Source organism: Cydia splendana, chromosome 1 (assembly GCF_910591565.1).
Source record: "Cydia splendana chromosome 1, ilCydSple1.2, whole genome shotgun sequence".
In the NCBI taxonomy this organism is placed as follows: Eukaryota; Metazoa; Arthropoda; class Insecta; order Lepidoptera; family Tortricidae; genus Cydia; species Cydia splendana.
In genome coordinates, this window is record NC_085960.1 from 31,052,017 (window position 1) to 31,065,558 (window position 13,542).

The 13,542-nt window shown below is 37.2% G+C and overlaps 1 protein-coding gene and 1 long non-coding RNA gene across 2 annotated transcripts in view; both read right to left on the reverse strand.

Moving 5' to 3' along the window:
* LOC134793242 (uncharacterized) overlaps positions 1 to 13,161 on the reverse strand; it is a 103,813-nt gene extending 90,652 nt beyond the window's left edge. The window contains exon 1 of the mRNA XM_063764812.1: positions 12,726 to 13,161. The gene's annotated coding sequence lies outside the window, so the exon portion shown is untranslated. The remainder of the gene's footprint in view (positions 1 to 12,725) is intronic.
* On the reverse strand, positions 5,662 to 6,127 carry LOC134803871 (uncharacterized). The gene is made up of 2 exons (XR_010146054.1): positions 6,036 to 6,127; positions 5,662 to 5,784 (listed from the first exon to the last, which is right to left on the reverse strand). It is a non-coding gene; the product is annotated as an uncharacterized LOC134803871 (long non-coding RNA).
* Positions 13,162 to 13,542: the final 381 nt, after the last annotated feature.

The window sequence follows — 13,542 nt, forward strand, 5'->3', positions numbered from 1 at the left end:
ACATCTATGGTAATTCTGTGCCAAAACGTCACTCAAATATTACGTCCACGAATATTGAAAAGAATTCAAGAGCAAACTTTTTCGGATAGTGAAAATCTGAATTCAATTTTTTTGAGAAATTGCTTGTTGGTTCTACCGTTGCTTTAAAAAGTGCATATTAATTATACTCATATTTACAGTCTACTGCTTTAGAGTCTTAGAAGTTGTAATATGACTCTAAATACATACTTTATTTGTCTACCTTTGGTGGAACGGAACGAAAGTAGGGAATACAAAGTTAAACGGTATGTATATTAACTATACTATCTGTCTCAGGAGAATCCTCGGGTTCTTTGGGCACTTGGCCCGGCGGGAACCCGACAGTCTAGAGAAGTTGATGATCGGTGGCCAGATTGAGGGCAGAAGAGGCAGAGGCAGAATACCCACACGCTGGTTTGATGCCATTGAGGCAGTCACACGCGTCAAGTTCCAGAGCTCTATGCGGAAGGCAGAAAGACGGCCAGGTTGGAGAGCAATCCAAGAAAACGCAACTTATGGCGGTCACGACCCTCAGTCATGAGGTTACGACGAAGAAGAAGAAGAGATATTAACTATGAGAAATACAGGTAAATTACTGTTTTACCGGCAATTTCTTTACGAGTTTCTACCGGTATGCATTTCCTACTTCCGTTTCGTTCCACTGAAGGTAGATAAAATAGATAAACCCTACAAGTCATTTGCAGATTACACGCGAGCGAAGTCGCGGGCACAGTGTAGTACTAAATAAATGACGCTGCCAACTATAGCCAGGCGTGGCTCACTCCGCGATTTCGCCACGTCGCAACAAGTACATGCGGCCCACACCAATTTTGGTGTCTAGCCATAGTAGTTGCCGCCGCACCGCTACGGAACGGCTCGCGCTTGCGCCGCCTAGCGATCACATCTGTCGTAATAGACGCGTTTTGTTACAGAGTGAACCTTCTGTATGTAGTCATCATCATCATCATCATTCAGCCTATATACATCCCACTGCTGGGCACAGGCCTCCTCTCACTCGCAAGAGGGCTTGGGCTATAGTCCGCACGCTGGCCCAATGCGGATTAGGGACTTCACATACACCTTTGAATTTTCTTCGCGGATGTATGCAGGTTTCCTCACGATGTTTTCCTTCACCGAAAAGCAAGTGGTAAATATCAAATGATATTTTCGTACATAAGTTCCGAAAAACTCATTGGTACGAGCCAGGATTTGAATTCGCGACCTCCGGATTGAAAATCGGACGTCATATCCACTCGGCCACCACCGCTTCCACTGTGTGTAGTACTATTATTTATTCTGTGCTATAGCTAACACATGCATCTAGTACGTACCGGAGCCAGTCCGGCGGCATGCAGGTAATCCCTTTAGTGGCTAACGAACTGTCGGTACCTGCTGCGTGTGTTCGCTGGCTTTTTAACCGGCACAACGGATAGGAAATTTATAAAGCGTTTAAATGTAATATAACCTTTTTGTTCTATTATTCCGTTATGCTCTAGCTCGTAAAAGCTTTAAAACATCTAGAGAGAAACTAAAAACTTTTGCATTTTGTGCACAAATCGATTTATGAAAAGAGTAAATAGAGAAGAAGAGGTAGTTCGTCATCAAGATAAGAACGATACTGGTAAAGTACCAGCAGCATCAACATAGGGGCCCACTGATTAACAGTCCGCCGGACGGTATCGGCCTGTCAGTTGTTCGGAACTGTCAAAATTTTGTTCTAACTGACAGGCCGATACCGTCCGGCGGACTGTTAATCAGTGGGCCCCCAGACTACGCGTCAAAAATTCTCTAATAAGAAAACGAGATAAGGTCAGGTGGAATAAGAGGAACTATGGGGGAAGGTGGACACTTGTAGGGAAAATAAACAGCTAGAGATACTTAATAATATTAAAAACTAAATTAAATGATAATATTAAAAATAAAGCTAATTTATAAAAAAAGTAAATTAACTTAAAAATATTTACGTAGATGGACTTTTCTCATACGGTTTCTCTCACCTCGAGAAAAATAAAGTATGTTTCCCTTACCCCATTAGGTTGTGACAGATACTTTTGAATGCAAACTGTAGAGATATATCTCTATATGGAAAAGTATTCTAGAGTGGCAGATACTTTTGGCGTGTCATTTCATTCGCTAATATCGATGCTGATTGTACAAGACTGACTTCATTGATTAATAAGTATCCTTGGTAAGTACTTCCTACGTGTAGGAAACCTGCATACATCTGCGAAGAAATTCAAAGGTGTATGTGAAGTCCCCAATCCCCATTGGGCTAACGTGGGGACTATAGCCCAAGCCCTCTCGCGAGTGAGAGGAGGCCTGTGCCCAGCAGTGGGACGTGGGAATTATTTATTTATTTTACGTGTAGGATGTACTTTTCAACATTTTCCTTAACAAGAAAAAAATATTTCTGCTAGCGTAGCGGAAGGCAACGAGTGGAATTTTATTAACACATTCAGGGCCAAAACCCGATTGTCGGGTACACTGTTCGTAGCGACTACGCACTCCATACGGCGAAACCGAGGCTACGCGCTAAGATCGTAACCCGTAGCACTTAGTGGCAATGAATGTGTTACTTGATATTGGATGATTTTTTATGATAAAGGAATGTATTGGTTTTCAAATCTGAAGCGAAAGGCTGCAGCCAGAATACGCACACTGATGGAATCCCGCCTTAATACATAGTATTTAAGAAACATCAAAACATTTTACTGTATTTTGATAGACTTTATTAAAGGAATACTCGTAGCAATTCCGGAGCTCATCACAACAATGGGTAGGTAAGTAAATAGCCCTTAGAGAAATAATGGCGCAGGTATTTTGGTTATTATATTCATAGTAGGTATTAAAGGTATTAATACTCATTTGTTTTACTAAAGGTTCGACCCCACTCCGAAACGGTATTCAGTTCAGACTTTGAAATCCCTCATGGTTTTGATATTGATGTCACTCGCCGTTATTGGAGCGTGAAATGCACTGCTAGTCATATTATTATAATAATGTGTAAGTATTAGTACATCGCTTTCACCCGTGTTGCCTTTGGCTCCGCGCACACCTCCCAAATATCATGAAACACCATTATTAGGTGATGGGCAAGACATTATTTAAGTACATAATTACATTTATTTAAAATTTACCTACTACGCCCAAATATACATTAAACCATATATCATATTAAACTAAATTGAGAATTTAAATTTAGTATCAGCCTCTTGACACAGCTTTTGCTTACCTATATTTAGGTTTGAATAACAAATGACTAACACGAGTAGGTGGGTTTATATATCGATCACTTCGTCCAGTTGGTGCGGTATCAGACTTACCTAATGGTCATTAATAGGATTATCAAACCTAACCCACACTCCTATCCTACATAATCTACCAGTAGTAGGTATTGATGCCTAAAGTATGACAAACTAACAAAGTCAAACGTCTCTATGACATTAACATGACCTGTGCCTATTTTTTTTATTCATAATTTTAGGAGTTTAGTCGCTTAGCGTTTACGTCGCACCATTATAGTATTTTTGAAACTGGAAGGGTACGCTGACAAATGTCGCAAAATCTTGCGTCTTCACTTACATACTTGTTAGAACGTGACAAGCGATAAAAACGCGACCGTGCTACGCCGCCTGGACGATTCTGACCCATAATTCCCTCCCCATAAGTCCCCATTCAGTTAAATTATGATATGTGTTCTTTATTAGGATATTCTTTATAGAGTCAGCGATTACCATCGTCTTCATTCACGTGAAATTCATTAAATTAATCCCCTTTTTGCCTCTCCTATCCTAGTATTAAATGTTACCCACTTCACACCCTGGGGGAAAATTCCGAGTATACTTAGAAGAGTTTCCATAGTTTATCTATATTCGTTTTCTGTTGGCCAAACACTTGAATCCGTTCAGTCCTTTCAGTGTTATGCAAAAAAAAACATTCTTTCACATTTATTAATCTTCTAAATATATAAAAATGAATCCCTATTTCCCTTGGCCACGGCATCACGCGTGAACGGCTAGACCAATTTCGCTGATTATTTTTGTGTTGTGTTTGTTATTGTCACGAAAAGGTTCTTATGAAAGAAAAAAAACAAGATAGTGCAAAAAAATAGATAGATATAAGTAGTATTAGATAATATTTGACCAGCCATTTTTCTGCCAACACAAACTCCGTTAACTACGAAAAATAAATATTCAGCAGCGTAAATTCCCGCAATTGAGTGACGGGTTTTAGTTATTCGTTATGTAATAAATTTGCTTAAGTGAGAAGAGTTTATTGTCGGGCAATGCGTGAATATTCATCGCGTTTTAATCAAATCGCTGAGGACAGCAAGCGATGGCACAAATAAAATAAATGCTGTCCAATTCCCACTCTAATTATTGAATCTGCGGCTTCTGTGAGTGATTATATTGGCTGTATGCAAAGTTACTGGTGGGAAAACGATATATAGGTAAATGCGATCATTCCGCTCGACATGACTATAAGAATTTATAACTAAAAGATTTTGATATCTACTTTAGCAAATCACGTCACCCATCCTATATATGTTCCCACGCTGGAACTTTATCGAGCGCTATGTATGAATAGCCTTGATTTGTCAAGAATAATGACTGTTTACGAAAACAGATTTACGTACAGTAAGTATAATCAAATCAAATCAAATCAAAGCATTTATTTTCAGAACCAACAAAATCTCGGTGCCAACTAATCAAAGCACTTTCTTCTGCATCCTGATTTGGATAGACAAAAGGTACCATTAAACCTTGAAATGTCAGTCTTAAGCTATATTATGTTTTTACGCGGGATTATTGACAAACAGTAGATAATCTAACTAGTTAATAGAGACAGTTCGAGTAAGTGGCCGCAACAAAACTAATATCAAATTAACCTCATTTCATCGCGTACGCGATACACGGCCGTCGTGAACGCTGCTCGCACTGTTAGTGCTTGAGAAAGGAGACCTAGGCTCTCCGAAACATGTCGCGCGAGTGACTAAAAACAAGTGAGTCTAAACCGTAAAATTATTCAATGTTAGTATGTCTCACAACAGTTTAAATTCGATAACCTCATTTTGTTTCGTAAAGTTACTTATACTTACTTAATGTCCCGTACACGTGTCTGAAAATAATTAATGCTAAAAAACAACCGATAACTTTAACGAAGCGTTAATTACTCATACTCATAGGATCTTAAATTTAAGAAGCCGTTCAAAGCTCAAGGCTGACAGGCTTTTGTTCATTTCGAAGTAAAACAAAGTTGATCTTTATTAATAGAGCTCATTTATCTCCCCAATTTACGGTGAACACTTTAACGTTTTTATTAAAAATATACGATTTTATGAAGACTTTCAAATTTACTCAATATCTTCATATTTGGCATGAGTGGAGCATTTTTAACAGTTATTTTGTAATATAATTTGAGGATATAAGTAGTTATTTGAATGAAACTTAAATGTTTATAAAAAACATCTGATATTACTAGTAAACATCAGGTTTAGGCTGTTTTCGAACGAGCGAGCGAAGCGATGTCCTACAGCCTTCTTCGAGGCTAGGGGCATTTCGTAGTTCTTATTTTTATTTTGTGGGCTGAATGATTTTGACACGCGACATTCCTCCTAGAGGCAAAAATAATTTTAAGTTGCGATAGAATGAAAGGACCATGGGCAAATTTGTATGGGCACTGTCCCCACCCACCAACAGAAATGAAACATGTCTCATTTAATAGATCTTGGCAAACTGATGATTTTTTACTATGACGAGAATCGCCCTATGTATGGGGTTTTTTTCTGTCCCTAAGCAGTTATGTTTTCATGGCGGTGTTCCGGTTTGAAGGGTGAGACATGGCAGTGCAATTACTGGGTATTGTGGCATAAGATCTTTACGTCACATGGTCGGTAACGCGTATTACGTGATAACCATGAGTTGTTACATCCGTCTATAGGCTGCGGTGACTGTTTACCATCACGCAGCCCCGCATGCTTGTTTATCAATCAACTAGTATAATAAAAAAACAAAAACTTTCAATGAAATGAGCAAAAAATATGTAAAAACAAAACACGGTTTTCCAAGAAAACCCCATACATATGGCGATCCTCGTCATAGTAAAAAATCATGAGGTTGCTAAGATCTATTAAATGAGACATGTTTCATTTCTATTGGTGGGTGGGGACATTTCTGCCCATGGTCCCTTACACTTCATTTTGATGTAGAGCAGCTCGTTCCGACAGATACCTAGATAAAATGGTATTCTGAATAGAGTAAAATATTAACTAGTATGAAAAAGTACATATCTTATAATTCAGTTTTTTAAGTAATTGGGAGTAAATTACAGTAGGTAATTCATAAAAAAATACTATAATGCGATACTGTCACAAGATTTTATAGATGGGGCCAGCATAGGCATGCCCTGTTGCGAGGTTTATTGGTTGGGATTTGGCGCATCCGAGCCATAATATACAAAAAAATTAACATTTACAATAGTGGTAGGATTGACAGGGGAGACCTACTATAGGGACAGTCAGCAGCAGAAGTTGCTAAGCGGGCGAGGTGTTGTCTCTTTAACAATAAAGTCGCGTCAAGATAGATAATTTTGAACACCTCGCCCGCTTAGCAACTATTGCTGCTGACTGTACTGACGCCATTTTTGTAAAGCTTCGACCATCCAAACCCATTTAAAACGCTTGCAAATTACAGTACTCTAAGCAATTCTAAATACCACTTCTGGAATATTCCGCTCCCGATTTGTACCCTACTTAAAGTTCCTAACTGCGATTACGAGAACAAATTGAATGCAAAACTACATTTCATGCAGTAGGTTTTTGCATTATTGCGACGAACTATAAATTATTAGAACTTGGAGAAAGCTTTCAATGCTTTGAGGTGCCAGAGCATAAAATAGCCGTGTGACTTTTCATTTTATAAGATTAAATATTTTTCGATACAATAGTTTTAAAGAAAATTATAAGAAAGTTTTATACAACAAACAATTAAGGATAATAGTGGAGAGTGATAATTATAACCGTGTTTTTTAGGCAAACAATATATTGATAGTAATTTAACTAATTTAGATGTAGGAGCCGACAATTTGATAACTTTCTACTTTACTTTTTTATCGACAACTCATGCTTAACACCGAAAACCGAACTCAAGTTTGCTCTGGTTTCGGCTGAAATCGAAACTTCGGCCGCAACATGGTTTTTATGCCGAAACCTGTCGAAACCGAGACCGAAACTTCGGTTGGATACTACCTACAGCCATATTCGAACTTTAATATACGTCAAATAATAGATTGGATATGTCAGTGTCAAACAAGTGTCAAAAGTGACGCTGTTGTTTGTAGAAACCTCACTTTTGACACTTGTTTGGGACTTCCGGTTCGAGCGCCATCTTGATGGCCACGCGTCGTGATCAATTGCTTTGTTTTTTGCTCATGAATATTGTTTAAAGTGTAATATCGATAGCCTATTATACAGTAAACTAATGTGGTAGTGTGCAGTAAATGGAGAATTAATCTTGAAGCACGTTTAACCATAATTTTGGAGTCAACGGCCGGTTGTCCACGTGTTTCTTGTAAAGCCCGCTATCGCTTTACAAGAGCTAAATCACCGTACACTGTCTTGTACTAACCGTACAATTTCAATCGTATTACCCTGCTACTACGACCTTGATACTGGCGAAATAGCCCCAATGGGCTGAAGCCATAATTTTAAAAGAATGAATGAATGAATGACACTTGTTTGACACTAACATATCCGATCCATTTCGTTTCCATGTCTATTAAGTATGTGACGTATCTTAAAGTTCGAATATGGCTGCTACTTACAAACTAAACATGCCATGCTGGGTGCTTAAAAATCATAAACACTTGAATTACAAATGTCGTGAGCTGGTTGCTATGCGATAAGATATGTAATATACCTACATATAATGTTGTGACACCATTCCATATAAGGTGACTCCTATAGTTATTGGCCACTATATAGTAATTGGCCTTACCTAACAAATCAGAAAGTAACAAGCGAAATGAAGTCTTAGTGTTAAGAGTGGCCAATTACTAAGTAGTGGCCAATAACTATAGGAGTTACCCTATATGGAATGGTGCCTCAACATAAAACCTTTACACATGGGTCCAACACATTCACCGTTTTATCGCACCTTTGTAGATAGGATCGCGACCCTGCGTGACCATGCATTTTATAACTGGGCTTTGCTCCGGTGCAATATACGCGTGACAGTTATAGAATCGCTCTTGTGCCTACTAGTAGGAAACAGGAAGGGAAATAAGGTCGAATTATATATGTGAGTATGTAGTTCTAAAATAAGATCTTGATTTGGTACCTATTGATTTCTCATCAGTCTCGGTTCGCCTCCCTTGAGTTTGTAGGTACTTATATCGATGTTGTGCTTTACTCAGACCAGTATCAAAATATGAATAATTAATATTTTTATAATTGTTACGCGCGTTCATAGATATTTACCAGTCACTTTTCGGTGAAGGAAGACATCGTGAGGAAACCGGACTAATCCCAATAAGGTCTAGTTTACCCTCTGGGTTGGAAGGAAGGAATGGCAGTCGCTTTCGTAAAAAACTAGTACCTACGCCAAGTCAAGGCTTAGTTGCCAAGCCAACCCTATGAGCCGTTCCAAAAATGCCGGGATAACGCGAGGACGAAGAAGAAATGCGTGACATTACTAAATGATTTTGATTACACAATACCTAATAATACCTACATAAAGTTTGTTGGAACAAACATCGCCCGGACGTATTTTCCACCGAAGACATTAAAAACCCTTTCTTAGCGGAATTTAGACATACCTATTTACAAGATGTGTTGCGTTGGTGGCCCATGGCGTATTTTAAGAAGCAGTTTAAATTATGAAATAATTATTGGTAAATACAAATATTTCTTATAATAATAAGTTCTTGTATGTATGAATGGTACTGAAATATAGTTACAAATATTAAAATCTGCACAGTCTGTCATTCTAGTATGTAACCTTTACCTAGGAAAAGTAATGAAACTATATATAGGTATGACACAGCTTTTCAAAGCTTTAAATTTAACTTCGGTGTGAACTTTCTGTAACAAAAGGGTAGTCGTTTGTTCTTTATTCTGATTATGACCCAAACCGTCTGTAATAAAACGAGATTTACCGAACCCAATTGGATTTCCGAATATAGATTCAATTTGTTTTCGACGTGAGGATCTAACGAAGGAACACCTTGTACGGAAGAGAAGTCACTCGTACCTTTCGATATACTCTATTATACTGATTTTTTTTAACCTAATATTTTTTTGTATGATTCTAAATAATAAAATTATAAGATGGCCGAAACGAATCTAGCGTGAGTCATCCTTTAATAACATAAATAATAATAATTTCACCATTGTTCCGTGATGAGAAAGACATACAATTTCATTATTTATTCAGTTTAAGTAGCTTCACTAATTACAGTGTTTATGTACGTTTTAAGTAACAAATACTTGTGTTAAAAGGCATGATTAAAGGTTAAAAGACGACACATCTTTTTTCTACTTATGATTCTGAAATGCCGTGGTACAAACCTATTTTTAACTCCTTGGACCGTAAGTAATAGTTCAGCATTTTGTGGTTGTCACAGAATTATTTTAAGGTTTATTCAATAGGAGGGAACGTCGCTGGTACAATAATAGCATACTCACTCTTACTTTGAATGGAGTTAGGTCGTATTTGTTAGGGAAAGACGACGCAGCCATGCCTTGGCAATTCGTATTTGGAAAGAAGAGCAAATCGATCCTTGCAAATATATGGTAAACTGACAACTAAAGAATGAAACCGCTCCCAACGCCTGGCGATAGCGCGGCATACAAAGCGGCAACAACATTCTTTGGTGTAATCTGACTATTCACACCACACCAGTGCCTTGTTTATCAAAAGCTTGTAACTTGTAATACAAGGGGATGTCCCTTTTTGACAGCTTTTGTTAGAATGGGACTAGCTTTCACTTGTATTACAAGTTATAAGGCCAATTTGAAACAAGTCAATTAAATACATTATGTGTCTCATAGTAACAGAAAATGTACTAGAATGGTAGGTTGTATTAATTAACTAAATAATTGGTGTTGGGCAACAATTCAAAAAACAAGAGTGTAATTACATTTTTCATGTCTGTGACATGGCCATCATATTTTATTCCTTTCTTGTAATGCTACGTGAAACGGAACTGTCGAAAAAACAAAAACAGCGCCTTCATGTTTGCCATAATTCAAACATGCATAAGTAACAAACACCCACGTCAATCTATTTTCTAATTTCCCATCAATGACCTTTTATTAATGTAGACGTGTGACGTTCATAGTTGACAAAACTAAAATTTGATCCAACGATTTTGACAACTTGACAGGTTGGCGTCACCCATACGACTAACTAAATATAGGTTCCGGAACCTATATTTAATGGCTCACGATCGTGCGCCTGGTACCATATCTACCTCAATTTACTTACATCTATGTTTCCCATTACTTCCCATCGTACGTCATCACATATACGAATGACGGATAGCCTATACTATACAATACAGCGCCCGCTATGATGAGTTTAGCGATAGCGGTACAACCTGAAATTCGGGAATCAGCTGCAAATGGTGTTAAAGGTATGAAAATCGGCAAGATTAATCTTTAGGCCATTTGAATCAATTTGACCCGTAGCACCAAAAAAAAAACGGAAAGGAGTTATGACGTCATCGTTTTTTTGTATGGAATGAAACAAATTTTTGTTCAGAAACCTATCGTGTGTGGTATTAAACGAAAGGGCATTTTGAGCCGGTTCTAAAAATATATCATATTATATTCATATCATTATTATATTTCCGCCACTTGCCTTCAATTAAAATAAAAATAATTTTCAAAACATACCAAGTTTGGGCTCCTCCAGATACGAAACCGTTGAATTATTTTTTGTAAAATATAGCTCAAGTAATACACAATATCCTCATATCTAACCCCAAGAAATTAATTTCGAAAATATTTAGTTGTAGTATTTTTTATTATTTTTTTATTATTACACATTGTGATCTATCAATCTATCAATGAAACGGCCTCCTAGCCTAGTCAATAGTGACCCTGCTTGTATATATGTGTATATGGGCATTTATTTGTGTGGTGATGATGATGAACACCAAAAGTAAATGCCCTTACTAGGATTCGAACCTCGGACCTCCTGCTTCATAGGCAGGGTCACTATCAACTAGGAGGCCGTTTCATTGATAGATTGATAGATCACAATTTGTAATAATAAAAACATAAAATAAAAATACTAAAACTATATATTTTCGAAATTAATTTCTTGGGGTTAGATATGAGGATATTGGGTATTACTTGAGGTATATTTTACAAAAAAAGGGGCCTATTCTAGATTTAAGCTAGTTATTAATTTCGTTTAGTAGTACCACTGTATATATATTGTATTTACAAAAAATAATTCAACGGTTTCGTATCTAGAGGAGCCCAAACTTGGTATGTTTTGGGAATTATTTTTATTTTAATTGAATGAAAGTGACGGAAATATAATAATGTGATATATTTTTAGAACCGGCTCAAAATGCCCTTTCATTTAATACCACACACGATAGGTTTCTGAACATTTTTATTTTATTTTCCATACAAAAAAAAGATGACGTCATAACTCCTTTCCGTTTGTTTTTTTTTTCGTGCTACGGGTCAAATTAATTCAAATGGCCTAAAGATTAATCGTGCCGATTTTCATACCTTTAACACCATTTGCAGCTGATTTTGGTCAACCGCTAGTACTAGTTGATGAGACCCTAAAAACACGCATTAAAGTACCCGTGTTTTATTCCTCAACAAAAACAACACTTTGAAAGATGACGGTACCAACATACGTACTCCATTGTACGAACCAGCGCTACCCGCATATTTTATAAAAATGTTCTCTCGTAAACGTTTGTCGAAAAGGTTTCTTTTCATTAAAAAAAATAAGCGCGGAACGAAAACGACCTTTACGTTATGAGAGTCCCAGTGGAGCGACATGGAGCGTTGATGCGACCCGCAACTAAACTTTTCGGCATCGGTTGAAATGGAGATAATTAATGGAATCCTCAAAAGTTGCGTTCGTTTTAATTTAAATAAAAAAATGCAAGTGCACCTTAATTTATTAACCTCTTGTCTGTGTATGAAGAATCCTGACCAAATTTTTCATATTTTTGTCTTTTTTTTTAGAACGTTTTTTTCTGCTCTCTACATCAAATCCTTGGTTTGAACCCACGATTTTGGACTACCACATATACCTGACCTACATCCACATAACATTTTATCTAAAAAGTACTCTCAATTGTGTTAATGAATTTTTGTACGGTCTGCACACATTGTTAAAATGGAATTAATGGCGCAACAACCTAAATTTGAAAATTACCTCTAACGTTTCGGACGTTTCAATTTTCCGCATTCCTCCGGAACCACAAGCACAATATCGCTTTCAAAAATTTATTTTTATATTCTGTCCCGTCCAGTCTTAAGATCTCAATTGTTAAGCTTATGTTAAGATCTCAATTGTTGACTTTATGAGTGGTTTTTGTAACATAATACTTAGGTATAATATTACCCATGCTCAATTTATTTAAAGTATCAAGCAATAATTTTATGGCAAATAAATGGTTTCATGTCAAATCACGTATTTAGCAAAAACTAACTATAATTACTAAGTTCTCACCTTAATTGGATCCAAGCTCCGAGCCGAGCGAGTCATATTTCCCGCCGTAATTTAGTTTCAAACGTTCACCAACCAATTCCACTACAAACTATAAAACATCACTCCCTATCAACAAAACATTTGCAAATAATGTTATACGTTTACTTTCCGTGGTGTATTGAACGTGTCCACTCAATTGTAAAATGTTTATTACAATAGTAAATGTGAACGATGTTCCACATCAGCGAATTTTTGCGTGGAGTCAGTATCCTCCCTTTCCGTAGACTGAAAGGCCGCCCGCCTAAGCGGCCGAGTGTCGCCGAAAGCCTCCGATCTCACCCGAGCGCGTACGATTCATGAAATCCACTCGATGAAGTGGTAAATTTTTAGGAATAGGCTGCCTCGTCCTCGAGTACGGCGACGGATGCTGAGTTTGTTTAACACTTTCACGTGATTTACCTTGGGGATTTCGCACCGATTCTTTGTTAAGGTAACGTAAACACTTGTGTGAAAAAATTGTGATGAACTTTTTCGATGTCGCCCTGCGAGGAGGGTTTAGGGGGGTTATAAGATGTTAGCCATAGGTACATGTCCACTTCAACTTTCTGTAGTACCCAGTTAAAAAAAAATTGGGTATAGTTAAGTTTGCGTTTATTAATGTATTAAGAAATCATACCGCCCATATAACATTTTAAACTCTCGCGTTTTGTACAAATAATTAATGTCATTAACCGGGTCTAACGCTATTTAATATGAAAAAACCAAAAATGTATATAAATTAATGTCGGGTAGTTTAGTGTAGTTTATCAATAGGTATCTCAATTATAATAAAATTTTG